Raw genomic sequence first — 27,905 nt, 5'->3', positions numbered from 1 at the left:
GGCCGACGTCAGCGGCGGCAGCAGCCAGCCAGGCCCGTCCGGTGAGTAGAGACGCGTGCAGGGCGAGGGCGACTTCGCCCGAGACGTGAGGCACGTGCACTTATTTCACGCCACGAGAACGCTCACTGCCCCTCCCCCGTGATGCGTCATCGCCACCACCCGCTCTCCTGTCGCGCCTTATCGGCGTCAAATGCGCCTCCAAAATCAGCAATACCCACGCCCTTTGATGCATCATCATCGCCACCAACAGTCTCTACGATGGGTGGTAAGTGCCGTCCAGCCCCCAGCGAAATGTCCCAGGCTTTGCCAACGTCCGTTGCAAAGCCTCATGAACGCCGCCAAGCCATTACTTGCAGCTCAACAGCATCAACTACATTGATGAACATCAAACCCGATAACGCTTGCGCCGTCCTGCGGGCGTCGACAACATCACCTCCGTCATCAACTAGAGTCAGCATTGCGTTCTCACCATAGCCCCAACGGCATCATCCACGTCATCGCCTGAGCGTCAACAGTCACCCTCACCATCGCCTGAGCATTAACAAAGTCACCGTCATCATCGCCTGAGTATCAACTGCGGCACCAACATAATAAGTTGAGCATCAACAGTGTCACTCTTGTCATCTGCGACAGCACCACATTCCCCACCATTTTGACATCAACAGCGCCGTCGACTTCCTCTCTCGATTCTCACGAGCATCACAAATCCCACCGTCTGGGCTTCAACAGCACCTCCACCTCGTCACCTCAGCCTTGCCGGTCCCATCTACACCATCGCATGGCCCCAGCAGCATCACCACATCGTTACCTGAGCATCAGCATCATCACCACGTCATCACCTGGGCTTCGGCATCATCACCACGTTGTCACCTAAGCATCAGCGTCATCGCCAGGTCGTTAAAGTGCATGAACATCATCGCCACGTCGTCGCCTTAGCATCAGCACCATCACCACGTCGTCACCTGGGTACCAGCATCATCACTAGGTCGTCGCCTGAGCATCAGCACCATCACCACGTCGTCACCTGGGTACCAGCATCATCACTAGGTCGTCGCCTTAGCATCAGCACCATCACCACGTCGTCACCTGGGTACCAGCATCATCACTAGGTCGTCGCCTGAGCATCAGCACCATCACCACGTCGTCACCTGGGTACCAGCATCATCACTAGGTCGTCGCCTTAGCATCAGCACCGTCACCACGTCGTCACCTGGGTACCAGCATCATCACTACGTCGTCGCCTGAGCATCAGCATCATCACCACGTCGTCACATAAACATCAGGATTATCACCAAGTCGTCACGCGAGCACCACTATCATCATTACGTCGTCACCTAAGCATTAGTATCAATACCATGTCGTCACCTGGGCATCAACATCATCACCACGTCATCACCTGGGTTTCAGCATCATCATCACGTTCACCTGAGCATCAGTATCATCACCACATCGTCACCTAAGCATCAGAATTATCACCACGTCGTCACCGGAACATCAGCATCATCACCACGTCGTCACGTGAGCTTTAGCATAATCGCCACGTCGTCACCGGAGTATCAGCACCATCACCACGTTGTCACCTGAGGATGAGCATCATCGCCACGTCAGCTACTGAGCTTCGTCAGCACGGTTTACGTCGTCTGTTGTGCCTGAAAAATCGTCCATGTGCTGTCGACGCCTGATGAGCCCAACTACGAACTCCGTCAGCTCACGGACATAACTCACGGCGCCGGCGCGGGCGGCGAGAGCACGGTGCAAAGCGGTACTTCACGACCGACTTCTGAACGGCTGCCTTACATGCATGAATCAGTTGAATTACCCGCTGCGACTTATGTTGAGCTTTGTCCTGAGTTCAGCACACGCCCCAGTCCATCCCCCCCCCACCCCCCCCCCCCCCCCCCCCGACACCTGATGGGGCAGGACGCTCCCCTCTGTAGACCATGACCGCGCTCCTCGGCGGCGTGCACCAGGGGCGCTTCGCCTCTTCGGAATCGCGTGCGTTTGTTCACAGCGGGGCGAAAGCTGAGCTTGCCACTCCTCCACACGGAATGTGCCCGGCCAGTCTGCAAGGTGCAGCGGTCGCATGGTGCTTGGCTCGCGCATTGTTATCCCGTTATGCAATGCAGTGTCGACAAGCAGGGCGCGGACGCGGGCCGCTGATCCCACCGTGCGCCCAGTCGCGGGCAGATTGAAACGTTAGGCTGCCGCCAAAAAAATGCAGCAAACTGAAGGCCTATTTTTAAGCGACCAAAATAAAGCTTTGCAAGTACATTTTAGCATACGCCGCTGCTGCTGTTTACATCATTCATGAAGGTCTACAGCGAGGCCAGAGATCAGATCAGCCGGGGACATGTGGGACACATGACGGTATCTCTGACGTCGGCCTCCTGAAGCCGCATAACGCTTCCCTCGTAGTAAGACGGGCAAACGACGTTTATTTTTTTCGGAAACCTGGTCGCCCATAATTCAGGTTCGGTTCGCAAAGTCTGTGATGCACAGCGCTCGCCGCCTCAGAGCTCAAACGCGGAGAGCCAGGACTGCTGTCTGCACGTGCTGGCTCAAATCTGAGTAGACTTATTGGGCTGGCCTGGCAACGATCGGCTCCTTTGAAGTCCTGGCATTCACTCTTAGCCATCACATGCAATATAATTCATACATCGCGGTATGAGAAAAATTGCCGGGTGATGCAGTGCGGCATTGTTTGCCTTTTTCATCAAACCTGTCGTGTCCGACATGTACATCCACAAACGTCGGAGCCGGCTGCTGGAACTGTTCTGAGCAGAGCACGCAAACTTTTTTCGGCGGAGTCCCGCCGCCGCCGCGTCTTTGCTGTGGCCACGGCCGTCGTCTGGTCGTGATGGAGTCCAGGTGGCCACGGGCGTGATTACGACTCCCGGGAACCGGGAAAGCATCACACCTCATTCTGGAGGTTTTTTTACGTCTGTCTGCCGCGGGCAGAGCGGCTAATCACGACACATGCGGGGAAGCGGGTGACCGATATCTCAATGGTGCGTCTGAAGTTACTCGGTTTCTTACACGTCACATACTATTTGCCAGGCTATACGCTGCCACCACAGCTGCAATTCATGGCATAAATCCCATTAACTTCGCAGCTCGCAACGTCACGAGAAGCCACCGACCCGGCCACATTTCCAAGGTAACGACAGCTTAGTGCACGCCTTTTAACGTATCATGAGATGTGAAGATTGTGGTCCAGTGCACAAGACGATGCACGAAGAACATGCATTGTTACGACTGAAAGCCATCCAGTTGACGTCACGGAGTGCAACATTCGAATCGCGCATACGAAAACAACCAGCCTCCTGCAACTTTCACGACATTAACGACGGTGTTCAGGACAACGGTAGCGCGAAACCCTTAGAATAAATCACATGGAAGCGACACCGAAGTGATGCTCCCGATGTGTTGCTGAAAGCCCGGGTACATTCACTGTCTTGTTTTTATGTTCATTGCTCTTTGAGCGATGTTATCAATTCCATCACCAGCGATTGGTAATCACGTTGCCTTACCGTGTCGTGTGACTTCTCCATGGTGTTGCTATTTCCTTATGAGAGGACCCCAGATATCAGCGGTGCGATGCAGCGCGTGGTCCAGGTGTCACGTCTCCTGACTTGCTTTTTCCTCGTCCCCCAAGACCACGTGGGCCGTGTTCTTATTCGTGGCTGCTGCCTTGCAAAACACGCCAGCTGTTCCCTCCATACCCCATGAACATCTGTAGGCGGTCGTGACAGGAGAGAGCTGGAGACGCGAGCTGGCCGCAGCGCCCGACCAAATTTCTACGGTTTTATCTGTAGAGCACCCACTCAGCAGCCGGGGACTGGAGCTATTACGGAGGTAAACACACGCTCAATTTAGACAGGTTTCAATGTCAAGAATTCTCAGGGAACTCTGCCTATCGATGCCTTGTCCAGTGCCGGGTCCGGCAGCTGGCGCCCATATCGACACCAGTCGCTGAAGTGGTGTACGGGCTGGCAATGCTACAACAGGCCGCTGTCGGGACACCAGGGCCGTTCTGACACATTGAAGCGGGCCTCAGCGTCGGTACCAGCCAGACCGTGCCCGATGTATGCTTGTATCCATGTCGGTACCGTGCCGCACCACATTGCGTGACAGCGAACATTGCGTGTCTAGTTTATGCCTCCTCTTCGACAGCAGCCTTAGCAGAACGTCGATGGCCATACATTGGACGTTGAACGACAGCTGCGGTTCGCACGCCACGGTCCGGGAAGCTCAGACGGACTGTGGTCGTCAAAAGAGTCCTGAAGGTTTTTTTCAGCGACGGTACATTTGTGCGGAGGTGAATTGTCTTTCTTCAATTCGGTTACAAAGCTCGGAATTTGAAGCCGAAATAGCGACTCACGATTAATGTCTTTTACAGATGTATTTCTCATCATCATACAAATGTATCGGTTAGCAGCATTTCCTGTGGTTTTGTACGTGGTACTACTTTTCTGTAGCATTGGTCCCACAATTGTTTTTCTCACACACCGTGCATGATTTGACCATTTAACCGTACACATAAAGCCCATAGCCCACATTAAACGGTACCTATATAACATAATATTCAGCGGTACATATATAGCCGCACATAGCCCTATAGCCCATTTGGATGCAGATATACATTCAAATTAAAAACTAGTGAACTCTTCCTAGAATGAGGCATGATATAGATTTCATATTATCGGCGGGGCGAAAGCCTAGCCGTGCTGCGCTGCTGCAAATCGACTTAGGCCTGTTAAACATCTGCCCTGTGATTGAGAACGAGTCAGCACGCAGCTGGTAGCGACTGTATCTATTTGAAGTGGGCTACTGAGCATGTTCCGTTTGATTGAGAGCCCGCCTGCAGGTACTGCTTGACGTCATTAGAGGTGTCGGCGCACCGCTTGAGGCTCGTGTGCCTCCCAGTACAGCGGCTCCGCGGCCCCCGCGGCCCCCGGCTGCACCGCTCGAGGCTCGTGCGACCCCCTGAGCAGCGGCGCCGCGAGACCCGCGACCCCGCGGCCCCCGGCTGCACCGCTCGAGGCTCGTGCGACCCCCTGAGCAGCGGCTCCGCGTGACCCGCGGCCCCCAGCTGCACCGCTCGAGGCTCGTGCGACCCCCTCAGCAGCGGCGCCGCGAGACCCGCGACCCCGCGGCGCTCGGCTGCATCGCTCGAGGCTCGTGCGACCCCCTGAGCAGCGGCGCCGCGAGACCCGCGGCCCCCGGCTGCGCCGCTCGAGGCTCGTGCGCCTCCCGGTGCAGCGGCGCCGCGAGACCCGCGGCCCCCGGCTGCACGGCGGCGAGGTGGGGCCGCGCATGCCGAACGACTTCAAGCCCTCGTGCAGGTCGGCCATGGAGGTTCATGTACTCTCCGACACACTAGGAAACTAGAGGACGCCGAAGCCGTAGGAGGAAAACCACGGAGTCCATCCTGGCTCCCTGGCAGCAGCTGAATCCTGTCGGAACGTCATTCTTCCCCTCGTCTAACTCACCACCAGAATGGCGGAGATGAGGAGCACCGACTGGCCTCGCCTCCCAAGACGCCCAAATCTTCGCCGTCGACTCCCATGTTCAGGTCGCTGAGATGAAGACCAAGCGCCGGGTTTACAGTTATGCTCGCGCCGACGTCGGTCACCTTACTATGCACAGGTTGGGCCAGACGCAATGCTGGAAGACGCCTGAAGCAGTGCCTCGAGCCAAGAGCTGTGTGACCAGCCTCTGCGCGACGGAGGTGACACACTCACTCTGGTCAGTGGTCCGTGTGGGTCAGGCCGACGCGACATCACGTGATCCGCTGGCGCCGAGACGGCTAAGGTCAGCGTTGACCAGCGCTGGCTGGAGCCAGACCAGCGCGGGCTGGAGCCAGACCATCGCCGAGCGCCAGCGTCCGGACCGCGTGAACCATCCGAGCCATCGACAGCTGGCGCGAGACAGGGACGTTTTCGGTGAGGCCGACGAGGCGAGCCGCGGGAAGCACGTGCAGAGGCAGCCGCTGCTTCATCCGGACCGGGGCGTTCGCGGGCTTCGCCGACTGGTGTTCCGTTCTCGCGCCTCGCCGGCAAGGGATTCCGTTCTCACGCTTCGCCGACTGGGGATTCCGTTCTCACGTTCGCCGACTCTGGATTTCGTTCTTGCGCTTCACTGACTGGGGATTTCGCTCAGAGATTCTGCCGACTGGCGAATCGGTTCCCGCGCTTCGGCGACTGGGAATGCCGTTCTCACCCTTCACAATTTTCTTTGCCTACTGGGAATTCCGTCCTCCCGTTTCGCCAACTGGGGATTCCGCTCCCACGCTTCGCCGACTGGGTGTTCCGTTTTCACGCATCACCGACTGGGAATTCCCTTATCACGCCTCGCCGATCGCGGACTTCGCCACGCCCTACTCGACCTGCTCGTAGACGCGGCCACCCGTGGCGGGCTGTGGAAACAATGCCGCCACTGCAACTGAAGCTGTGGCTGTGGCTGTGCGGTCGCTGTAGCTGTCGTCCGGAGAGCCGTCTCGTGTTCAAAATAATTGTACGCGAGTCCCCTGTACCTGCGAGCTGCGGTCAAATGCCATCGTTTGATGCACCACGGAGGCGGACGCCAGGTAGGGATAGGTAACAGCTGAGAACGACAAGGATCATGACCTGTCATCATCTCGCCCAGGACTTCTCCTGACCTCCGAAAACGATCCCTCGTCGTGGATGTCGTGATCTTTGGCAGCCGACTCCGGCACTGCAGACCCCTGTTTCAGGACGGAGGAGAAGCACGCAGAGCTTGCGTAGCAGCTCAGGTGGCTATATCGTTGTGTCCGTGTAGGAGCGCCGATGGCGTCTTTCTGTCCGCAAGACCTACCGCCAACAAAAATTAATTCATCGCTTTACTCGCGAATGATGGAAAAACTGGTAGCGGGCGAGATGGTGCCGTGGTATTGAAACGTGTATGTAAAACATCCTACGAGCTTTGCGCCTGATAGAATTTACGCTTTTTGGTGGACTGAAAGTATTTCTTTTAACACAGGCTTTGGCGTGCACTATATCTGCTTACTGTGGCTGTTTTCGTCGTATTTTCAGCGTTTTTAGCTATTTTCATGGTTTTGGTGGTACATATTTCCTGCACCAAGGATCAAGACTTGAGGGGAATCTGCCGCCCAGAGCATGACAGCTGATACATATCTTGATAAAATGTATCATCTCGCATTTTCATTGCGTGGTCGGTTTTCCAAAATGTGCACCCAGCAGCTCAATGTCGTCATCCAAATTTTGGTTTTATTCCAGGAGTAAACCTTGAAAATTTCATACAACCTTATTTGAAAAAAATGTCTGAACGTAACTGACACAATCCACTGTGAATACGTGTTTCATTTTATTTCTGTTCATTTAGGAAGCTAAATGACCAAATTTTTTACAGCTAACTCATATAATATACTTTTCAGCCAAAGTTCAAACGCTCAGTGCAAGTGTTTGTTTACATCTGAAGAGCTCAAACAGTTCGAAACTTAAACTTTAGGTGAAGTTTGCAGTAAAGCAACAGCTGTAATTTTAATACCGGAACCTATATTTTCCAAAAAATATGTACACTTTTACATCATGCGCCCACTGCGCCAATAAAAAACAGTTTGGTATGCTAAAATTTGACAATAATATATAATAAATTTGACATGCTAAATAAGATTGACAATTATAATAAAATTGACATGCTAAAAAGCATCTCCGTGTAGTAACCTTCCCAGTAATTTTGCACCAAGTCACGGCGAAAGGCACCCCAAAATGAAATCTGCAAGTTTTTGTTTGACTCGCCCCCGAGAGTTCACCAATTTGACTCATGGTGCGCAGATAAGACCGCAACGCTGAATGCGCTTCCACAATGGCGTTTCTCAGCTGGGTATTAACCAATGTTGCTGTCCGAAAACCTTCTGTGTTCAGAAGTGATGCTCCGATCGGTTCCGCATACGGCTCCTGGTAAACACAGGCGTGCTAGTTGTTGGTATTTTCATAATCTAGGAAACGCTTTTATTGCTGAGCAATACACAGGGTGTCCCAGAAGTCTGGATCAGCTGCAACACAGGCCGCACGTGAAAAGGCACGATTAGAATGTATATAGAATGAATTTAAACGAATGTTTAAAAATGGAGATTGGGAAATACACTTTCGCCTTGTTGCGGAAAGCTTTAACACGCGCAAGGGCGGGGTCAGATTAACCCCCCCCCCCCCCGAAGGTTTTTTCCAGAATGGTTTCTGAACGGTGCGGTACAGCCGTGCCCAATTTTGCATAGCTGTGGACAACTGAATAGCAGATCGTTTGACATAAAAAATTAGATATACCTGGTAAGGTCTCTCACCTATGGCAGGTCAAAGTTAGGCCATGGTTTCAGCGAAGGTAATTTATAGGGAATCGGTCAATCTGATGCAACAACGGAGCGTTAGACAGAGCCATACATCTCTGAGAAGCTTTCTTAGCCAACACCACTATTGGATGATCAAATAACGTTGACCTAAGGTAAGGTACAAAAGTCAGACCAAGGTCAAAACCAACCTGGGTTTTTTACTCTAGGGCTTGTAGTCTGGGATAGTTTCTGGTGCTCATTTCGAGCTCATTGGTGGCAAGAACCGCATTATACATCTTCCATGGACCTCTTAGAGGTCAGAAAAGGCCATTTACCTAAGATGACCCGGGTCAACATTTTGTTTTTTGGAATATACTGCGTAACGTAATCTTTTTCGCTTATTCAAATGCAAAACTCAGAGAAGTCTTGTATGACTCTGGTCACCATGATCTTTAAAAGGTCAAAGAAGGTCACTGACCTTAACTGAGCACGTAACCTTTTGCTTAGAAACAGTTATCTAGTTTCTGGGGGCACTCTGGAGACCAACCTGAAAGTTGACCTTTTTTGTCCCTACTCGACCCGGAGGTCATAGCTTAGGAACCTCAAACTTTTACCTAAGTGAGTTCGCGGACAGGTTAATACACCCTGTGAATTTGATGTCTTTAGCTTTCTTAGTTCCCGAGATCTTAGGGGAATTGGGTTAAATTGACCCCCACCTGAGCGAATGGTGTCTAGCCGGTCACCCGGGCGCGTGTCAAAACCATGAATCTCTGCGCGCTTTTTCCAGCCACAGCGGGTCATCGGATTCAGTTTGGGGACAACATTGCTTTGCGAAGATAACGGTGAATACTTACCCCAGAGACTCCTATGCCAACACTCTCAGGGACTTGGAATGCCGAACACAACGGCTCACCGCCTTTTGAAAGAGACCGATTTTACCTCGGTGCAAGCAAACCATGCATTCAGAACGACCTGAGCGAGGATGACAAAGCAGTGAGAATCAAAATGTGCTAGTGGTTTCGAGGACATAACATTCATTCATTCATGACATTTGGGGACGAGGACAGTTCAGATGGGCCATAACAGCGAACGCACCAGCCACGTCTGGTCTGTAGACGAGACTAATTGTTGTGCCTACGTTGCGGTTATCGGTGATTCATGTGAAGGACTAGGTTTACCAGGCGAAATCAAGAACAGTGCAGAACCTGGAGGCAGCTGCAGAGGCGCTGGCTGCATTCGTCTTCCAGGAAACCTCCCGACACGGTTTAAAAGCTCACCAATAGGATCAAGGCATGTCTGCAACACCACGCAGCGCATGTCGAGGAAAAATGATGACGTCCTTGCTTTGCGTCGCCCATAACTCATATCGTTCGTCGGCTCTTGTTTTCATGAGAGAGAATTGATGCGCATATAAATTCCCCCCCCCCCACATTGTCGTGCTCGAAAGGGAGGGGGCAGTCATTCATCGGCGCTGAATGCAAGGCAATTTGTGCAAAAATGAATGCGGAAAATTTGGGCCAGGTAATCTACGCATCCGTTCGATGCAGCTTTAAACATATTGGAGCAGTAGATCACTTGTATGCTGAAACACCCTTGTCACGATGCACTGTGCATCAGCGAAACGACATAATCTTAAGAAACTGGGCAATGCAATTGTACATCACTGGCACATCATCTGCCGACGGGGCTCCCGCATCCAACACATATCACTGGTTACAGCGCGCATCTGCGACCGAGTTTGTTCGCAGTCAAGGTAGCGCCTCCGGTCGGCTTAAGGCCCCTGAAGAAGCTGCTGGCACAGATCATCGTCCTGCGGGAGGTGTGCGGAGCTTGGGCTCGGTCAGATCATGAGGTCAGGTCAGGTCATGAAGTGGCTGTTGTTAGGCATGCCGGTGGATCCCGTCTGCCAGCGGCCTTTCCGCCGTGTCTGGTCTTGTTGCTATTAAGTGTCATGAGGAGCCGCTCCTCCGTCATGCACCGGGTACGCCGTCTAATTGCTTCCATAACTGCACTCGCAGCTATCCTTTTTGTGTTCCGTTGATGGTCAACATCGTGCACGACGTGCTGTCGCTCACCGCTGTATCTTATGTCACCGTGCGGACAAGTCTATTGTAAATGTAAAACAGAAAAAGTATGTGGCAATCCACATCCAGCTTGTGCTCCCCTTCGGAGATGGCAGCCATAGCCAAAAGCGTGATCGGTGCATGAACATCTGGATTCCATCGATGACATGAGCTATCCACCATGCTTTGTAGCAGGCACCAGGCTTAGGCATGTGGCCGCTTATGCCCATTAACGACCCATCAATCATCACAGTGGTCAGAATAGCTGACTCCCTGAGGTCTGTTCGCATTTCCTTCGACGTGGTCACGATTCTTCGCTGAGTAGACAATACTTATAGAGCAGACAATGCCTAGCGTCTTCCACAGATACTGTTTCATAATTGTCCCTCTTTATGTATGGCCACCCTGGCTTGACTTATCTGAAGACCGAAGCCCCCGTGGATTGGTCGCCACCAGACGGGTCCCGGCCACCCTCAGCCGACAGCACATTGACGCATGGTATGCCATGCATCGTAGCCTTTTCCTCAACTTCTCGTGCAGCCTTATGGCCGCTGCTTTTCTGCCAGCCAATGTTGGATATTGTTTCTGTCATAAGCCATCACCAGCGCAGTTTCGTACTGCCATCGTTATTAGATGCACCAAGAACGCCATGAGTTTGTGCTTTGTCATTACTGTCGGCCGTCTGTCGGGCAGATAGGAGCGTCCATTGCACACACATCAGCGTGTCTCCAGCCACGTTGACGGCGAGTCGGTCCGCTTTGCCGTCATCTTCGTTTCATAGCTTACTTCCCTAGTGCATGGTGGTGTCGATGGACATAACCAAATCATTCAAGTTGGTTCAGACTTCGTTCTGCGGCATGAAGATCGGTGACGTTGCGGTGTCGATCTGCACGGTCTGAACTTCTTCAATATGGCACTGCTGGACTGCATCGTATCGGCAAGAACATGTGTGTGGCGCCACCATTGCTGACTTTGAAACGATATAGAGTGCTTATGAAACTGCTGCCGTGATTTTGCTCAGCATTTGTTCCGCTGCACTGCTGTTTCCCATCACAGTTCATGAAGACGGTGTGAAGTCAGGGGCATATTCCCTCCTCTCCGCAGCACCATTACTTTTCGCTCCACCGTTAATGGCTGTTGCATGGTCTTGCGGCACTGGCCTCCTGGCTGGCGCGCTCGTGGTAGCCAAAATCGGCGCTGGCATGTGTGGTTTCAGCTTCAATTTCTTGACATCTCCGTGGCACGAGATGTCAGGTATACCCATGAACATTTTCCGGTCTTGTCTTTAATCGCGTAAGAATGCTATACCGGTCTTATTCCGTGCTGATCTCTATTAGCACAACATTCTCTGACATCTTGCTCTGCCTTTGTTACTGCCATATGCCTCAGTTTGTCGAGGTCTTCTTCATACCGTCTCTTCTTGTCCCCTTCTTTCCCACAGCCTCACTTTCTTTGTGTATCTGGGCTGGTCCCCCTACTACAAAGCTGCAGGTACCTTTGCGTGGCCTTGTAGATATGATTAGAGCAACAGTATATATCGCTGTGACTTAAGTTGTTACTTGTACCGCTACGCGTCTGATGGGACCATTGCACACCTGGACCACTGAAAGAGGGAAAAGTCTTCGGAGACGGTATCGCTTCGTTGAAAGATGGGTGGGCGTGGTCTATCTAAGGTCTTTCCAACAAGCTACACACTCCTGCTTTGAGTTTGTCATGGTCAGACATGCTTTTTGTTCTCATTTTCCATGAGCACGCCCGTGGCACTTGCCATTTCGAGTTAGTGATGTTTTTCTCCTAGGTACCAGCATGTGGTGACTATTCGCAGCACTCAGAAGTAACTGACAGCAATAGTGTGTAAGACGTGACCAGTTTCAAACATGTGTCCAAATCTGTGCCAAGGTGCATGTAAACTTGATGTCCCAAAACTGGTCGATTTACTTATGCTGCTCAGCATATGTATTTTCGAAACCAAAGTCGGCAAATTGTTTTTGTAAAATGAAAAATCGTACCCTGGGAACATCTTGCTTCTACGACACGTCTTATGTCGCAGGAGGAGAACGATCTTTCCCGACCAAATTCTGTATCCCATAAAAAGGGATATGAAAACATTGGGCATTATGGGAACGTGTGTCAAGGCAGATTTTTATTCATATTCACATTCGTATTTACATTTAAATACGGATCACTGAGATTTTGTTCAAATCCATACCAAGAGTAGTGCGTGCCATTTTGAATTTGATGGTGCTCCTCGTGTCCTATCGCATTTAAAACTATCCCTCTGAAGTTTTACAAAACGCCCGCATTTAAATATAAATATGAATTCGGGTACGAATACGAAGCTGTCATGAAAGCCGTGATGTTCGAAAACGAAATCAGAATGCTCAACGCTTTGATGCATCACTTGTCGCCAGATTTACAATTTTTATTGACTGTAAATACCTGTCAATGCTACCCGGTGTACTTCATAAATGCTTTAGGTGTAACCCACAACATTTTCGGATTTTGGTACCAATTCTCCAAAGCTTTACGTTCTATCGGATGCTTCGTCGAAGGAATAACGGCAAACGCTGAATTTGATGCTGACTGGGCTATAACATAGCAATACGGTGGTATGATTGCAAAAGTAGCGGCAAAGAGGCGATATACTACAAGATGCACTACATGTGAGATCGCTGGCAAGTACTGACTTACCGACGCTATGGCGGAACGTCCCATCATGGGATTGTTAATTAACGTTTCTAGAATATTTAATGGAAGCAGACGATAGCTACTCTCAACGCTGCTTATCTTATCAGCGTTATGGCTGAAGGTGGCTGAACGGATAACCCTGTGTTGCTCTAGTGGTTTACGTGTGCATGTTTCGAAAGTAGCGCACTGACGTTTGCGTAAGCGCCTTGGACTAGGCAAGTGCTTATGGCGTTACTTCGCTAAGTGACGGAACTGACTTCTTGAAAACGCATGCGAAGAACTGCTGTGTTCCATGGATAATTTGTGCTTGCTTTTTTTCGGGATGCATTCAATATTATTTACAGCATTTCCTGGCCGATCCTACCTCTGCGTGACGGTATATTTGACTGAAACCGGATGTGGTTTACTGATTACCAGGGGCTTATGTGGGTCAAAGGAAGCAAACTTTGTCTGTAATACAGTTTTTCTGCAGCATTCCTGGGTGATACGCTCACAACCATGCCAGAAAGGGTCGGTGACCGCCCTCCCCCTTCCCCTCCCCCTCTCCACATGCGGCGGCGTGCCGGAAGGTAGTTGTCGCAAGCGCATGAAAAGCTCTGTATATCTGCTTCTGCAAGCAATCGTAAACCCCTGGGATAGTAATAATTATAACCTGAGATAAACGCTGGCATAGCGCGTACTAATGCCATGTTATTTAGTGATGCGTGAAAACTGATGACATGCACAGAATCAGTGACATGGACTATCCGGAAACACCGCTTGCGACATTCTTCCGTAATTAGCCCGTGAGCTGCCTGCTACCACAAAATCAACGATTGCCCAGCTTAACAACAAACGAAACGATAACATACAACATTCAAATATACATACATGCACGCATGCATACATACATGAATGCACACATTCATGCATATGCACATACACACATACATACATGCATACATGCAAACATAATACATACATACGTACATAAACACACACACACACATATATATATATATATATATATATATATATATATATATATGCATGCATATATACATACATGCATACGTGCACACATATATGCACACATACACGCATGTATGTACACACGGGTCCGCGATGTTTTGCCCACCGGCGACGCAGTGGCTCCGTTATGGTGGCTCAACGATGATCGTCAGCGGCAGGCCTGTAAAGACGACCGGCAGCGCTGCAGGGTCAATAATCAACGCCAAGTGCTTTACAGCGAGCTTAAAGTGGCTTGATACTCGCAGCACCATTACCCGATTGTTGGCGTCGGTCCGGAGTCAGGGGGGTGGCCATCACCGTGAGCATGTGGCCACAGGCCCGAGACGGCCGCTTGCATGGACAATGACCGTGACGTGGTGAAAGCAGCTATCAGCTTTTAGCTCGTGGGATTACTCATCGCTCAGGTCATGCGTGAACGCACGAGGGATGGGGCGGCGTTAAAGATTGTAGTAGTCACTTCCTTGAGAACAGGCAAGGTACGGCCTAAAAAGGTGGAGTCCTTTGTTTGGACAATAGACTGGTCAACGCTTAGAGATAGGACTGGTCTGAGTCTGATCAAAATCAGTGTTGGATTTGGACTCACAACCTTTTGGGACTCTGACTGGAGTGAACAGAATTCGTTGCCATGGACGACTCGGACTCGGACTAAGACTAATCAGTTCAGAGGATAGAGGGACTGACACTGGGACTGGGACCCGGACTTGCGCCAGAGTTCCAGCTACAGACACGCTCTCAACTTCTTGGCACCTGGGACCCGGACCAAAGTTTAATCTTAACAGCCATAAGCATTGAGCCATGCATCTACATGTCAATTACATGTTTTGAAGGGAACAGTTTCGAAAAGATTATGGTTGTCTATTGCCACATTTCTTGGGTTCTATTCTGTTGGGTAGGCCAGACTCAACTGAGTTCAGTAGCGGTTGTTTAGATCAGTTTGGGCTAGGTTGGGTAAAACATGGTATGAACTCCTAAGACTTCGTAAAGGCTACTGCCAGGAAGCTAAAAGAGTTCAGCGACTTTCAAGGTAACCCGACAAAACACCAAGCATGGGTGTAGAGCTTCGCAAGGAAGTTGTGTGAGAACGGCCTGTACAGGAAAATGGTTAAAACTACACCCAAACGACAGCGAAAGGCGAGCTTCTCCACGCATTTGACCACTGCTCTCAAAGCTAGTAGATGTGGGGAGATCGCTTAAGTCTAACGGAATAAGAAAGTACTACTCTGACTTTAAGCAGAGCCGTAATTATCACTCGTGATCTGCACCTATAAGCAACCAACATGAAGCTGTTCCTGTCTTGTGTGATGCCGTGGGAAATTATGGACTCGAATTCAAGTCTTGAGGACCTAAGCACGGACTCCGACTCGGACTCAACTCGAAATAGTTTGACTGGGGATCGCATTCAACCCTCCAAAACTGGGACTCGTTAACTGTGACAATGCTTAGTCCTCGTGCAATACGAAAAAGTGCTGCCGGGACTCGAGCTGAGACTCTCGCACTGGGACTCGGCATATGACTCGGGCTCAGGTTCCTGATCGCACACCCATGCCTCCTCAGCGCCGATGTGATTGGTGCTACTCATGACGACCGCCCGTGAACTAGACGCAGCCTTATCACGCCGTTATGCTCCCTTCGGTATGTGGAGTGAGTGTCTCAGTCACAGCAAGACAGCCGGCGTTTCGCCGTAGTTTGCCGTAGTTGAGACCCTGGAGCTGGGGTGTAAGACGAAGGCGTAGGTGAAAGCGAGGGCAAGTACAAGTAATCACTGCTCGTGTGTAGCCGCCGTAGACAGCCGGGCCGATTTTCGACAGGCTCATGGGCCCATCCATCTCTGGGCCGTGACCGAAAAGGAGCTGCAAACACGCCTTGCCAGGCTCAATGAGGTGCCAAACTTCGCCTCCCACGACCATGCAACACGTGGACCGCGAGGGGCCAACAGCCTGCCGTCCCCATGGGCCGTACGTGGTCTTCAGCTGGGGGAATGACTGTATTGTGTGGAGGATGGCTGGCATGGGGCTGGAACTTACGTTTGCTAGCACGAGGTTAGTGAGGCCTCTGATTATATAACAATGTGCGAAACAGCGTGTTGTTTCTTAACTCCAAACCCAACTCATCTAAATCAGCGGAATGAAATCCCTCTCGGCAAGCTCAGGTGGTTCGATCACCTGTATTCCGGTTTGCTCAGCCGTGACAGGGTGTGTTCGAGTCGTTTTAGGCGCTCGCCATTTGCACCTGACTGAAATGACCTGCGGCCGGTGGCAGTGACCGCGTTAAAGGTCAGGTGATGTTAGAGCGCGGGACGGACAGTGCCGGGCATTTCGGAACGTTAAGCTTTTGCCGTAAACTCTCCCATTGACCCGGAATTTTATGATATCACAGCGGGGTCAGGATTCACGCAAAGAGCGCTGCATAAAGCAGGCTTTCATTCCGTTACCTTTTGTGAGATAGACGCAATATTATAAATTTTAATGGTGGACAGATCATCCCAGCATAGACACCAGGCTAGCCTTAATCTTTAGAATCAAAATAATTGATACTATCCATGTCATGCCTTCCTATGCCGCATAAATATCATCGCTGTCAGTGGTGCCGGAGGTTAAAAAAAATGATGCTGTTTGCTGCCTGATTTGGTAACAAAACGAGCAGGATAGCCTTCAACCCATGTTTAATTGCCGTGTGGGCACTCAGCACTAGCAACCTCTATTCAACTAGTTGTTACGCCTTGTTTGATGTGTATTACCTGTATCTGCCTACTTGTGGTAGGCTTTTGATTGCATGCTCTGGTAAGATGATATTATTTCCACAAATAGTTTAGCATGGATCGTGCAGACAGGTGAGTACCGCAGCTCATCGTCGAAGAACTTAGGTCAACAACCCTCATAACTTCTCAGCTATGGAGTGTGATGCATGCAGCTCATTCACATACAAACATAAAACCATCACTCTAGTTTGGCGCTCCCGTGAGAACGTGTTTCAGGTTCCCTCCCGTTCCGTTCAGCACACATGACGGCACGCTTCACGGCTCCTTCGGCCGCGCGGGCACGTGTGCCCGGCAGTACCCGGCGTATAGCAGTGCTGGTCGATTGCCTGAGTTGATCCAGCGTCTGCAGGCTTTTCGTGTACACACCAACCCTTGAGGTACCTCCACATACTCAAGTCTAGAGGCTGACATGAAATGATTGCGCTGTCCAAGTTAGAACGAGAAAAGTTGGGTTCCCGGCGATCGAACCATGACCTGAGCTTTAAGATGAATATAAAAGTATTCTAGATCTTGCACCGGGTTTTTGTATTCGTTTTTTATTTGTACCCGGTATTCTAGGGATTTCATACCAATCAAGAGTTAAACGGGCTACAGCCCTTTGTCCTCCGGCCGTTGACGGGTCGTCAGTATTGTTCGTTCCTTCGAGCACATTTTTTGACTCACGCAAACCGCACTCGCCTCGGCATTAGCTGCCACTGTCATTCCGGTGACAACACTCCACGTCAAATAACTCCATAAATATTCGTAAGAGGCTCTATACTATATGGCAAACAATCTACACAAAACAGCACGGGTAATGAAGACCCTAGGATGAACATCATTACGAATTCTTTGACAAGTGAATACTGCGACGGTCGTAGATCGCATGCAAACTTTACCCGACGAAGGGAACCAGACGCCAGGTATTAGTCACTGTGCTTAGAGTTGGCCTCAAGTTTCTAACGTGGATTGACTTATAGACATTGACCTCGGTGTAATCTCAGTTGGTTGAATTAAGTTCAACCAGACAGGCTGCGTTTAATTCAGAGTTTGGAGCTCTGGCATGTCGTTGAACAATATCTTCCCCTGAAAGCGTGTCATGTCCATTGAAGCGAACGTCTTTAAAATATTAATTGAACCGATACCTGATGAATCTCGCGTTCTTGCCCACCTAAAACTAGACGTGCGCTTGCGTTCTGAAATCTTGTATTCCATTTCATAAAGTATGCTTTTGAGAGTCGTTTACCGATTAGCTATTGGTGTAGGCATGACAGCATTGCCACACCGAGAGGCAGTGTGACCTGGTCGAAACTATCCGGGACAGAAGTTGACGAGGAAGCGGTATCTCCCGAATGGCAGTGACAAGTTGTGTGGAAGCGCAAAGCAAATGAAAAGTGTTACTTTCATGGTCCGGTGCAGGGAGCTCAACGACATTTCTCAGGGCGGAGAGGACATTTCCAGTAGGAATTCTGAGCTTTTCAGAAATACCTTGGGAAAACTGGCGGCACCGACCAGGCCGAGCACGTCTGATCTGATTGTGAATGAAAAAGTGGCATACTTTCTTCAACAGCCCCCCTCCACCGTGCGCGGCCGAAGACGGCGAGACTGGCGTCGTTAGCGGAGACAAAAGAATGAACACACACACACACACACACACACACACACACACACACACACACACACACACCACACACACACACACACACACACACACACACACACACACACACACACACACACACACACACACACACACACACACACACACACACACACACACACACACACACACACACACACACACACCCGCGCGCGCACGCACGCACGCACGCACCCGTTCCCTTAATAAAGCAGATTAAAGAGCATTAAGCTAGGGTTGGTGCATCTCCGCGGGGCTGACACAGGTTCTAAACGGCACGTATGTTCAAGCTTATGTGACTCGTGGCTGTCGAGGTAGGATTTGGTCATGCTCGACCCACATGGTCCACTGTTTAATTGAGGCGCATGAACTTCACCTTGCAGCTTAGAAATGCAGATACGCTTTGGGCACCACAAGAATATTCAACCCACTGAACACCTCGAACCACACGCGGCTACAACAAAGGGATATCGTAGGTGCTGCAGCAATAGGATTACATCTCATTACTTGAATTGGCTTTCAACACTACATCCATTAGTGTCCATGCACTCTACCGTGTAAATGTTGATACAAGCGAAGATTCGCCAACAGGCGGCTTACCTTGTCTAGTCATGAACAAACCTGTGGATGTGCCTTGAAGAAAGCAAAGACAACCGAAGACCTCATGTGATCTGCATATTGCATCTTTGTTGAGCTCTCACAGGGTGTCGTTTCGAAAACGGTTGCAAACAGTTTGGGGCACAGTTTATGCAAATAGCACGCATTGGCAAGCGTGAGACAGCATGCCTTTAATGTAAGCAGATGCAAATGTGACTCCCATGATATCAGTCACAACCGAACCCGAGTTTCGCATCGCGTTGCATCAGCAGATCAAAAGGCCTCCCGGAAGACTTCGACATTCTCGTTTCGCCATGCCGCCGCTGTTTGTGTTTGGCGCGCCGCGCTCGGGGATCGTGGGACTTGGACGCTGCGAGCGGCGGCACGCCGGCCCCCGAGACGACACTCCATGGCCACGGCCGATCCGATCAGGTCGCGGCCATCAATGCGGCCGATCAGAGGCCGACTTGGTATTCATGCCCCGGCGGCGGCGGCGGCTCCCGCCATGCAGATTCGGCCGCGGCCGGGCGGCGCGGCGCGGCCGGCCGGACCGCGCCGACCGACAGCGATGAATGGCGGCTGCCGGCGTCCCGGGCCACCGACGGCCCGCTCGCCTTCTACGGCTATCTCGGCACAGCCAGGCCAGACGGGTCGGCCCGCATACCGCCTGCAGACGGCCGACTGGGCGCCCCGGGCGCGGGGTCTGGGGTCTGAGCGGCGGGACACAGCGGAGCACCGGCCCGGGTGCGCGGTCTGGGGCCTGGGTGGTGGAATACGCTGGAGCTACGGACCTGAGCGAGGGGTCTGTCTGGGGTCTGGGTGGCGGAACACCCTGGAGCTCCGGCCTTGGTGCGCGGTCTGGAGTCTGGGCGCGGATTACACTGGAACACCCTGGAGCTCCAGACCTGGACGTGGCGTCTGGTCTCTGGGTGGTGGAACACTGGAGCCCCGGGCCGGGCGCGGGGTCTGGTCTTTGGGCGGCGGGACACAATGAAGCCACAGACGGGAATGAAGCACGGGATGCGACGGGGGATAATATTTTTCAAGCGAGTTCCAGCCCCGTTGACGGTAGCTGCACACTAAAAACAGACAACAATCCCCACAAACGCTAAAAGGTATTCTGGCAACCGTATAAATAGGTACTAAGGCAAGCGTATGACGGTACTATGGCAACCGCATAAATCAGCTATCGACGTTGATTTGCCCTGTTGCCTTAAGCGATCTTGTCACAATTGTTCCACTGGACCTTACATTCTCATTCGGCAATTAGCTGGACCTGTTTCTACATCGCGGCTCATCGCCTCCATATATCGTGGCCTATGGTAGTGTCTAAGAGATTGACAAACTGTGCTCAAACCCAACCATGGGGGAGGGGAAGCGGGCTAAAGCCCCGTGAGCCACCCAACCCCCTCGCTGCGCTACTGCAGTGCAATGGACCACACATCTGTGTGCTTTTCATAGACCACTCCGTCTCGATCCAGACCACAACGTCGTCTGTTCGTGGTCGGAAAGGCTGATGTTGGTGGCTTCGCACTGGATTATTGGCGCATGTACGAACAGAAGTGTTGTGATAGCCTCTTGATCTGCAGACGTCGCATTCTCCTGAACGATGCAGTAAGCGTTACGCATTCATCTGTTCTTGTTGCACGGATGCGATATCAAACACCCACGATGCACGGCTCCAAGGTTTGCGCTGGAGCCCACGCGACCGGCGGCACACATCGCGCCACACTGCCAGTACGTTCCTCCGCCGCTGGCGCACTTGTGGTGTCACAACGCCATCGTCTCGTCCAGACCTGGGACCGGCTTCTGCCCGTGCCGTGCAGCTCACCCGAAGCTGATTCAACGTTGCACTTTTTCCTACTACGCAGTTGGTGAAGGCTACACTCTGATCATATGGCATTGTCGTAGGGACATCGTTTTACATACCAAGCATGTTGTGTGATGGTGCCGTAGAATAATGCTCTATATATATATATATATATATATATATATATATATATATATGCAAGTGAATATAAGGAGTACGCATCATGAGATCTTACGCTTCTTGCTAAATCCGCGTGAGCCTACGAAAAGCGTTTGCACAACAATCCTCCTAGATGCAACACGATCGGGCCAGTATCAGGGCATCCAAGTCGAAAATTTATTGAAGGGTGAAGCTTTGTGTGCTTCGTTTCGTTGATTATTTTATGAAAGGAAAACATTGTCTAAGAACAGTTGGCCGAATGCTTTACATTTAGCGTCGCTGCTATTATGGTTATCATCTGATGTCGTCCCTCTCAAAAGGGACCCGACAAGCATGTCATCCTCTGGTCTGGCAACATCTCCCACTGCTACCGCCCTTCAGTCATACACTTGATATCAGCAACAGATGGATATAGATATAGATATAGATATAGATATATATATATATATATAAAGAGAGAGAGAGAGAGAAAGAGAGAGAGAGAGATATATATATATATATATATATATATATATATATATATATATATATATATGTATATACCTGCATGAATGCATTCATACGTGCATCCGTCCATACACACTTACATTCATTGGTACGTACATCCATGCGCATACGTGCATGCGTATGAATAAGCATGCATACATACAGATATAAACACATAAAAACGTACATACATGCATCCATACCTAGGTGCATCCACTACAACCACATACGTACATCCATCCATACGAACATACGCAAGTACATCCATCCGTGCATACATGCAAACATATATATATATATATATATATATATATATATATATATATATATATATATATATATATATATATATATATATATATATATGTATATATATATGTTGCTTGCTTGCGAAAACAGTGTTTGCGGACAATCCCAGGGTACCAATTCGTGAGCTGAATGTAATTGAACTTGAAAGCTGCGCCTTGATTGGATGTCCGCCGTTTTCAGCTGATAGTTACCTCATGTGATGCTAGGGTGTCGTATCGCAGTCATGCAACACAATATGGTTATCATAGTGGTCAGGCGGAATAAAGCATAAACAAAACGCAGCGCCAGGTGGCGTTATAGGATGTTCATCCCATGGCCAATGAGCTTAGATTCTCGCACATTTGAAAACAAAACTTGAAACCACTCGTGACTTTGTTGAACATGTACTAGTTGTATATCGGTAGTTTTTCATCGATAAAAAGACAAAAGCCGGATGTTACAAGCCGACTTACAAAAACCTTCGCTGCAAGGATCCAGATATGCGGAAGTCAGGCATCACCGAGATCCTTGTGCGAATCGTGCAGATCGGTGGGAAGGATGCACGCATTTCGTGCCGCAAGATGCACGCGCGGCCCTCCAGATCTGAGACCGGCACGATCTAAGCCAAAAGCCTGACCTGCGATCACCGGCATCTGTCCGACCCAAATTAAACTGGCGGAAGCTTATCAAAACTGTTCTTTTCGTGCCAGAAAAGGTTGGGTGAAGCATCTTGAACAGAAAGGTATCACAGCCGCGCTGCATTGCAGCATGGCAGTGGCTGAAACGCATTGCCAGTGACTGCGAAACTGGACGATCTTTGCTACCAGTGATATATATATATATATATATATATATATATATATATATATATACACATCTCAGCCTGTCGACGGCCTCGTCAGCGATAGTCTGGGCCTGGAGTCTAACGATATAACGCTGAGATGAAGTGAATGAACATGGTTATATCGGAATATGCTGACATCGGAATTTTCAGTCATGTGCAGTTGCAGCATCGCATTTAATCAGTTACAATACGCATTTCAAGACCAGCATGGAATGCCAGATATAATACGATGGGTATATTGCACTGCGTATTCGGTAGCGAGAAAACGTCATGGAACGTTAGGTGATTAGCAAGTCCAACGTGCCTATGCGTCTGCCAGCTTGTCGCAGAATGCGGTATTCGCCTTCTCTAACATCCGCCAAACTGTTTGGCGTCGGCAGGTCGGAGGCGCTGCTGATCACTGAAGGGCCGCTTCCAGAGCTGACTTCTGAGCCACCATGGTACGACCCGAGCCGACCAGTCGCCGCAAACTGAATGATGCAAGAGGTGAGCTACTTTATGCGATGTATTCTTCGGATGCCCTGCGTCTACTTACATTGTCAAGTCCGTTGCGTCAGCCCAATAGATACGCCTTTCTGTACAAGGGGCTGGCGGGAATGGCGTGATGGAACCTATGCATAGAGCATGCTACAAAGAGGCGAGTATATTGAACTCGCGAGTTATATAACATGCCACTTTATGCGCGATCGACTGCGCCCTCCTCTTCCCCCCCCCCCCCCCCCCCAACTATGAAAAGAGGTGGGCCAAATTCGTAGAGAAATGCGTTTGTTGTCGTATTTTCGGGGCAGGCTGTATCATTTTACACTGCTTAACACCCCAAATCATTCAGGGGAACTACGCCCTCAATATGTCATATATTTCATCGACGTTTGTCGATATTTCGCCATTTTGATGTTTCTAGTAGTAAACATAACAACGATAAAGTCAGTTTCACAGCATCTTACTGCCGTAGGGATAAACCGCTTCCATACAAACAAATTTCACCCTTTAGGTGAAAGATGTTTGTTTTTAATCAACTGAGCAATGCAACTTTTCGTCTCGTAACATTTCAGTCCCTTTTCATGCATTTGGATCGGAAAATGCCTTTTGAAAGCGGTCATCGCGACAACGGCAAGTCGGTGACTTGCAGATCGCCACCACTTTCGGTCATCGACTGCGATATCATCCGTATGGCTGCTAGCTCACGTGTCTTGCCTAGTACTTCCGTCAGGAGATCGTTTCGCTGACGCGTTGACGTTGTTTGCACACGGCATGCCTATCGGAAGCGCCTTCCGATGACGCGTGAACCAAACTTTTTTGTTTAGGAAATGAAGCAGGTAATTGATCAAATCTTGGGTAAAGGAGGCAAGTGGTGAAATGGTAAGTGATCAAAGAAGCGTCTACCGTGTAGGGAGAGGTAGAAGGGAAGACAATGGCGAAATCATTGGTAAAGGCGTCGCGTACGTGCGATCCCTGCCTCGCCCTGTAGCTCGCCTCACAACCACGTCTGATTACCATTATCCCGACCATGGCGTGCCGTGAATGGCGGCCAATTAGCCACTCTTTGCCCGGATGTCTGGCCAGCCCAGCCCAAGGCATGAGGCCACAAGGCTGGGCCGCGGCCTGGCCGGCGGCTCCTGCCTCCGTGCCGCCTCCCACGGCTCCGTGACCGCGCGTGCCGCCCCAGACAGCTCCATGACCGCGCGTGTCGACTCAGACAGCTCTATGACTGCTCGTGCCGTATCAGACGGCCCATCACGCGCGTCAGATTTGACGCGCCGTCAGTTGCCGTGCGCTCCTGAAGCATGCAAGGTCCCAGACCGGAGGCAACAAGCTGGCCCGTTCTGAGGATGAATGGAACTTTGAGCTTTATGGCGCACAGCGCAATTGCACTTCGTGACGCCTCTCCTTTGGTCACGTCAACTGTGAGGACGTCTGCTGGACGTAGACTCCGTCGTTAATGAGACAGACTGGTAAAGCCGTGGTACGCGTGTGACGACTTGCATAGCTACATACATTTTTTATATGAGTGTGTAGATATACATGTGTATTAGCACCAGACATCCGTAGGTTGTGCGTACGTCTACGTCTAAGGACTTCCATGGCGGCTAGTGTCGGAAGAAATGGTGACTTGCGCACTTTATCTATTAGCCTGGCAACACACGCAAAGGCTAAGCCCGCTGCAAAAGGCAAAGGGCTAAACACGCTATCTCTGCTGCCTGCGATACCAGTGTCTGTGGTTACGCCCGGATGGTGCTGTCCGGGATATACCCAGCTGTTGCTCTATGAGCCTTAAGACGTGCTCCTGGAAACAACAAAACTATGCTGTCAATCTCAGCTAATATTATTTGCAATAACAACCATGGTGTATTACCTGTCAAACAATTGTTTCGAGATTATTGTGAACTTAAAGACGAACTCTTAGTAAAAAGAGGTACCGTATGCATCAGGAGAACGTGCAGACACCTCTCACGCACCGCCACTAGTGGTGCGTGGTTGGTATCGAGCGGTTTGTACCGCCGTCGAAGACGTATGCTTGGAACAGGCCTCACCGCTCAGCATCACAACGAATCCGGCCGAGACAGCTGCGCCGTCAGAGCAGCAAACACCAGCGGCGCCCGAGCATCATCGGCTGTCGCACAGGCGCCTGATCACAGTGCCTCCTGGTGACCCGCTCCTGCTCAACTGGTGCGCCAGTGCCAACACACACGCGGCGCTGCTCATACCATACGGAGCTGGTATACCATACCATCTGTTGATCATACATACCAGTTGCTCATACCATCTGTCCACCGGAGCCCTGTGCCCGCGCTTCTGAGTAGGTCTGTCCTCCCCGGGAAGGCCCTTCTGAGTAGGTCTGTCCTCCCAGGGAAGGCCTGACCAGGACGACCTTTAGACGACTGTGCACTGTGATGTAATGATGGCTCCTATCGGGGCTCGCGCCCGCTCTGACCACACAGCCGCCACTCACCGTCACCGGCCACCCCGGTGAAGCTGGACCGGCCGGGAGTGCTCCGCGGCCCTGACGGTCAGGCTCCCTCCCCACCCCCCGAGGGGAGGGGCAGGCAGACCAGGCACTCGGAGCCCGCTCGTAACAGTGGCTCAGCCAGGGACGTTTTGGCCGGTCCAATCCATTTGAGCTCGTAGATTTAAGGAAAAATTATGAATTTTTGGCTACCTTTCACCGCCAGATGGGTTCTTTCCTCTCATTAATATGTTTCTATAAATGTCCGCGGAAGCCGAGTCCCCGTCACCCTCGCTGACACGTGGAGGTACGCGAGAGCAACGCTGCGTATGAGCCTGTGACACTGTTCTTTCAGGGCGAACGAAAAATGTGAAGAACTGAAGAGCATGTGGATTTTATTCGTGTGTTCTGTGCCACACCTGATCTTGTCCCAAGTGGTCTGTCATTTCTCGCAGCTATGTGCTTATGAGGTATGGAGGGAAGGAGACATCGCTCGACGACAGAAGATGTGTCTTAAAATGCGGCGTATTTTATTTGCACAAGACTTAAAGGCGAGGGCGAGTTAAACAACTCGCCCTTTGTCGTGCCACACTCTATTTATGGCAACACGTCGGCATGCCCGACCTAACCGCCATCTCGTGCTGCAGATCCCCGCTAACCGTCTGTTATTTTTCAGGACGAGACCCCGAAGTGGTGTCGTGAAGCTGCCAGAGGGACGCGCAGAACACTCTCCTCAATATGCTCCTCGACATCATGACGGTGATAGTGGTGAGTCAGGGCCGGCCAGCGGGCTCAATCGTTGCTGAACTGCAAGGCAGAACGTCACATCGCCACTTTGCACCTGAGCGGGCGCGCACACAGCATTTTCGTACGATAGGACAGGCCTTAAGCAGACACCGAAGCCCTTGGGGGTTTGTCTAACAAGCGCCGACGCAGAACCGCATGTCGTTCTTGCCTCTGTTGTGAGCCTCCTGGTGCCGCATCTGGCGTGTCGTAGCGAGCAACTCGCAATCAGCCGCCTTCTTAGGAGCTCAAAGTTCCTGTTCCCCTGTCATGGCCGGACCACATCGGTGTCGTCGCAGATTGGGACATGTCAGCACGCGGGTCTGCCCTCGTGTGCACCCATGGCCGCGTGCCGCGTGCTGATCAAATGATGGGCACCTAGAACGTCACGACGCTGAATTCAAAGGGGTTGACATGATTTGCTTGGCGCCCACAACTCTGCTAAGATGTGCAGCCAAGAGGAGTGTAACACGACAGTTAACTGTCAAGCGGTGGGCGTTTGCAAATGTTTGGAGGGGTGTCGGCGTCGGTATTCTGCCCCGTATCAGTACACATGGGCTCAGAACACGGCACCAGCGGGGATGCTCGATCCTCAGGGCCAACAATGCGGGCGCACAAATGCACGTGCATCACAGTCGCCAAAGTAAACGTTTGCACACTGGCCGTCTCGATAGGTCAATTGGTTAGAGCATCTGCCTGGCGATCCTTCCGCCCGTGGCGGAATGGGCTCGAGTCGGTCTGGACGCCCGCTTTCTGACCTTGACAGCTATGGCCTGCGGCCGGCGGTAGTCGCCGCGTCAAAGGTCAGGTGACGTCAGAGGGCAGGACGCACCGTGGCCAGCGGCAGGTTGGACCTTTGCCACTAAATTCTGCCGTTGATCTGGAATTGTATCGTTTTATCGTAGGTGTCAGGGCTCACACACCAGGCGCTGCTTAGCGTGGGCTGTAATCCCAGAACTTCATCCATGCAAAAGGCTCGGATTACATCTTCTTTGCTTAACGAACTGTTGATCAGCACCACCTCGAGGTTGTCTGGAGAGGCTGCCTCAACTTCAAGCTTAAGTTCACGAGAGTTGGGGAAAAAGGATCTGGGGACAACAACAAAAACCGTGCTGGGCGTCACGTATGACGGCTAACACTGTCAATTTCGAATAGCCTTTTGGCCACAGCATAGTCTTCAACCAATTTTGCCGACCAAAAATGAATGCCATCCAGACTAATATTAACTCGAAAGGCAGAATATTTAATTTGGCTGCCAGATTACACCGTTCAGGCAGCGAGCACGCAAGCATGCCACCGCCGTTCTTGCCTTCGAGCTTTGGCCCCCGCGTCGTCTATCGAAGCGAGCTAGCCCACCTAAACCGGCAGCAGCCGCCTACCGCTGCCCAGGCTCCCGCAGGTCTGTATGTGACAGGTGTTCCTGATCTGGACGAGCCACCAGTGGGAGCCGGCGGAGCTGTCCGGCTGGAGCCCGACGGCGGGACGCGCCGACTCGGCGTGGTCGGACGGCGCCCGACGCCCGCCACACAGGTACCGGACGGCGCCCGG

General features: G+C 51.2%; 1 long non-coding RNA gene across 1 annotated transcript; it reads left to right on the top strand.

Moving 5' to 3' along the window:
• LOC119101000 (uncharacterized) lies at nucleotides 1–27,862 on the top strand. Its single transcript, XR_005094492.1, has 4 exons — nucleotides 1–41; nucleotides 23,011–23,116; nucleotides 26,251–26,342; nucleotides 27,772–27,862. It is a non-coding gene; the product is annotated as an uncharacterized LOC119101000 (long non-coding RNA).
• Nucleotides 27,863–27,905: the final 43 nt, after the last annotated feature.

The sequence above is a fragment of the Pollicipes pollicipes genome, unplaced genomic scaffold (assembly GCF_011947565.3).
Source record: "Pollicipes pollicipes isolate AB1234 unplaced genomic scaffold, Ppol_2.1 Scaffold_4881;HRSCAF=5763_pilon_pilon_pilon, whole genome shotgun sequence".
Taxonomy (NCBI): Eukaryota; Metazoa; Arthropoda; class Thecostraca; order Pollicipedomorpha; family Pollicipedidae; genus Pollicipes; species Pollicipes pollicipes.
The sequence above is the reverse complement of the archived record's forward strand: the minus strand, read 5'-3'. Positions and strand labels throughout refer to the sequence as shown.